General features: G+C 30.1%; 1 long non-coding RNA gene across 1 annotated transcript; it reads left to right on the top strand.

The window, feature by feature from the left end:
- Nucleotides 1–1,173: 1,173 nt before the first annotated feature.
- Nucleotides 1,174–4,588, top strand: LOC139876885 (uncharacterized). The gene is made up of 3 exons (XR_011768341.1): nucleotides 1,174–1,501; nucleotides 1,919–2,801; nucleotides 4,037–4,588. It is a non-coding gene; the product is annotated as an uncharacterized lncRNA (long non-coding RNA).
- The last annotated feature ends 282 nt before the right edge of the window (nucleotides 4,589–4,870 follow it).

Here is a 4,870-nt window from a genome sequence, read left to right as displayed (position 1 = left end):
ATTTGACAATTATTAGTTGTGTAATTGGATCTTGTTGGGATCGTTAATCGTGTGGATGTTTTACTTGAAAGTTTATAATAAAATAAATGATGTTTATTTTAAAGTTAATAAAAGATATTTATTTTTCATGTTTCGCTGCGTTTATAAAATTTTAAATAAATGTACACACGGTTTTCCATCACCAAATTATACAAAAACCTTATAACAATCAATATGTTTATATAAAGATCCTAAAAGATAAAAACGACTTAAAAATGTATTCGTAACTCAAAATTTACGACATTAGTTATTAAATCAAACTTACGATACGGTTAAAGGATAAACAGGGCCTAAAAATATAATTAAATTTTTGGATCCAAAACAAATCTATAACTAAATTCAATACATGCATAATTTATTTGTATCTATAAATAACAAAATACATTGGAACGTTTTATATCCTTAAAAAATAACTTAGCTATCTATGTTTGTAATTATGTAATGAGAAAATACTGCCACCTTATCGAAAGTGCCGCATTCAAAATTTTTGAGTATATAAGTCCCGAATACAATATCGATTGTAGCGGTATATGTGTGGTTAGGTACAGTATGATACAAATACGTTCTTGAGAATTCGGGTTCCAATGCTCATCCCTACTCCTTATCTTAGCACTTTCAACGAACTTCTCTTTTCTACAACATTGTCACATCAATACCAACTCCTTTCACATTCAATTCACTAAACACTCTTTATTATTTTACTAAACAATACCCACAAATATAATTTTTAGGACTCAATTAAACGTTTTAAATTGTAAGTATAAATTTGTCGCTAAAACTTAAATGTAAATGTAAGAGGTGTATTGGCTATAAATACTTTCCCACCCTCTTAGTTTAGGATTGATGATCCCCAACCAATGTTCAAGAGAGCCATCTATCTATTCTAATCTTATATTAAGCTAGTAACATGATGTCATAAAAAAATCTAATCCATGCTTAAAAAAAATCAAAAATAAAATAAAAAAGGAGAAACAAGGATGATGATGACATAAAAAATAAAAAATTTGTTTTTGAATTAAATTTAACAAGTTCTATTAAAAAACAAAAATCTAAAAAAAAAAAAAAAAAAAAAAAAAAAAAAACGCATGCTTCCTCCTTCCAAGACAAATCAGTATTTTTCATTGCCCTAAATTTATACTCCATGTATTGCACCCCATCTCAATCTCCTCAATTAAGAATTTAAATTTTGAATACATCAAGTGCATCTCTTTGTTCATTTGACCATAAACCCTAATTTAATTACAAATCAAAAAACACTTAATCACTTAATCAGTTCCATCTACAGCCACCTTCACCGCCATCATCTACAGCCGCCTCCACCACCGTTGCTGCCATTCATTAGTTTTTCTTATTTTTCAGGAAATATTCAATGAATATGATTCTCTGTCACTTGCAATTCAAATTTCTTATACGGAGTAACAAACCCATTTACAGTAGCCATAAACAAACCCATTTTGGAAAGGTATTGATTAAACTTTCTGCTTTTGATTTCGTTTAACATTATTACTGATCTATTTACCCTCATTTCGTATTAACTTGATTCATTCTTCCTGTTTTCCATTTTGAATTATGTGTTTATGATTTTGTTTTTGATTATACTTAAATAATGATTATATGTTATATCAAGAACTGTGCTTAAGGAGGTTGCAGTGTCAATCCCGTAATTTATATGTGGTTTTATTTATATGAAGTATAACTTTTCATGTATATCAAATTTAGATTCTTATATGAACACCGATTGTTTGATGAAATGCCTAAATGAAAAGTTGGATTTTGTTTTTACTCAATTTATATGTGGTTTTATTTATATGAAGTATAACTTTTCATTTTGTTTTATGATCTTTTCTTCAAATTTAGAAGTCATTTGTTTTCGTTTCAGGTTATATTAGGATGCGATGAATGATCAATGCTCAACAAGTACCTTTGTGTCATTTGTTATATACCATAGAGTATTATCTAACAGAAAATATGTTGCAGCTTTGTGCTGACTAGTGACTACATATAGTCAAGAATGAAGATAATATGGGTCATATTGACTAATTTTAGTTCATATGTTGTTACGTTGGGTTGCTGACCTACAAATCGTTTTTACATATTTCCTTATTATAAAGAGTTTGTGTTAGATATGTTTACATCTACAAAATGCTATGCATCCGTCTTTTCATAAAAAAAAAAAACATTTTTATTGATCTTTGTATGTTTGAAAGATTGCTTATAAGAACTCTTGGTATCTTGGAATTGGTTTTGTTGCTTATTTGAATTTTGCATAAGAACTCTGTTTTAGTTTGAATTAGCTTTGCTTCTTTTATTAATCTAGCTACACATGTCACTTTATTTATTGATATCTATTAAATAATTGTTCTTAAAAAGTTAAGAGTCGCCCATTTAGTCATCAAAGCTTACTTGACTTTTTGACCCGTTTTGTGTTTACAACAATCAAGATTTGCTAAAAATAGGTTTGAATTAGTAGTATAAATTGCTCATAACCTCTTTGTGTATATATTGTTATCTCGGTTTTTGGGGAAAATGATTCATTTTGACCCATTTTATACCCAATTAGTAACATGTTGGTAATGCATTCACAATCACTTAGATGTATATGTAATGTGCTGTATTATTTATATATTTATATGTAGTGTTTGGATAAAAGCTGAGGAGGATTGTAGGAAGGTTATTCAGTTTCAGGAAGGTGGGCATGCTTATCTGTCCACTATTTGGTTATATCTACAACGAAGTTGGATGAGGATGTCGCTTGGTTATAGGTATGTAACAGCGGCTTTGGCTTTAATAATTGATTTCCTGTTTTTTTCGTAAGCAAGGTATGATGAAACTATGTAAACATTCATGCCTTTCGCATATTATGTTTAGTTAGTTACACATATTTAGTAATGTTACTCTTGACCCACCCTTGATCCATTTACCGTCTTTACATGTTTTAATAGTTTTTTGTTGTCTGAACTATAATAGTATCACAATATATCTATACCCATTTACTGTTATTACAAGTTATTAAGAATGTTACTTTTGGCTGAATGTTACTATTATTTACTTTTCATGCTTATGTTTCAGACTGTGTCGTCTCACATGTAATGGACCACTTTCGTGTACGATTTCTAGACGCAAAATACATTTGTTTATCGCTTTAGTCAAGCATGTAAATTGAAATAGTATAAGAGTGTTGGAAATGTTGATATATAAGATCTTGATATTTTGTTTTTCTTTTAATAAATGGAAAATGATTTGTGCAATTTGACTTTTACAAGTCAAATCTGGGCATAGTTTGTTTCAAGAATGGGATGTGAATGTTGTTTAGCACATGAAACATACATAGCAAGAGTTGTGGCTATGAGACTGAGCTTAGTGAGATATATACAAGTAAATTAAGATGCATAATATGGTTGTTGAAAGGGTCATAGGCTATGCCATATAATATCAGTATTGGTTGTTCTTTGACATGTTATGTGGGATGTACATTGAGGTTTCCTTTTGGTAAGTACAAATGTTTAATTAGAGGGTCACAGCTCACAAGTTATATAATTTCAAGTTTTGCTTATATTGTAGTGTTATATGTTAATGTTAATGTTATATTATATATTAAATGTAATAACTTCGGAGATATCTTAAAGAAACATCAGTATATTAAAGTAACATGTTACTATTAGGCATATAATTTGTATTATATTTTTTGGAGCAGATGTGTTAGCTTCTTTGAATTAATATTTGTATTTAGCTTTAAGGAGCAATTTCGACCCATTTACAGTTGTGCACATTGTGTACGTGTAGTGTTTTTCAATAACATTGTGTAAATGTGTAGTGTCTTCTTCTTCTTCTTCTTCTTCACCCTATTATTCACTTGGAGGGTTTAATTTTGATGATTAAATTGTAACTTTGCAAGTATCCGTATTAGTTTTGCTTCATAACGAGAATCTTTATGGTATTATGAATTTATTTTGGTTATAAATTAATGTATATGTTTGGTGTTTCATCGTCTTTTCAGATCATAATCTCATTCTCCTTTTGAAAAGGTTCGGGACAAGACTAATCCAGCCACAAGTTTTGTATTCTTATGGTCAATTTGGCGTTGGAGAAATCGTCTTATACATGGGAAGCCATAGTGTCGAAGTTCTATTCTGAAAGTGAATATAATGTCAATTGTTAAGGTTTCATCTATGGCTCTATTAATTGAGTCAAGCATCGATTTATTGGCGACTTGACTGCCGCTTAGAGCTTAAATTGAATGTGCAGGATTTAAAACCCATGAAAATTTGATCATACCATTTTTATGGCGTCTCGTGTTTTATTTTTTATTTTAATTTTTTATAAAAATTTTCCTACTTATTGGCCGGAGGTCCATTCGGAAGCAATCTCTCTATCCGTCGAAGAGAGAGAGGAGGACTTTCTCTACTTTTTGGAGTATATCACTCTGGGTGGAGAAATTACTTCTCTTTATTCAAATATAGGGGAAGGATTGTTTACATCTCACCTTCCCCATACACCACACATATGGTATTGAGTTGTGTTGTTGTTATTGTTGTTGTTAAGGTTTCATCTCACCTTTGAATCACTAATCGCAAACTTGCAAATATTATGATGTTCGAGGAATGAAAGAAAGGCCATATGGTTCATAGTATAGAAAAGTTATGTAACAGGATGTGGATGTATGTCTACTCATTATGTTCTAAGTAAATTTGTTAAGGTATAGTTTAACAAACCCGTGATATCACGGGTCTATTAACTAGTCTAAAAATAAAAATAAGTTATTAGTTCATTTGCTCTCTCTCTCTCTCTCTCTCTCTCTCTCTCTCTCTCTCTCTCTCTCTCTCTCTCTCTC

This window comes from Rutidosis leptorrhynchoides, chromosome 1 (genome assembly GCF_046630445.1).
Source record: "Rutidosis leptorrhynchoides isolate AG116_Rl617_1_P2 chromosome 1, CSIRO_AGI_Rlap_v1, whole genome shotgun sequence".
NCBI lineage: Eukaryota > Viridiplantae > Streptophyta > Magnoliopsida > Asterales > Asteraceae > Rutidosis > Rutidosis leptorrhynchoides.
This window is presented reverse-complemented; position numbering and strand designations above follow the sequence as displayed.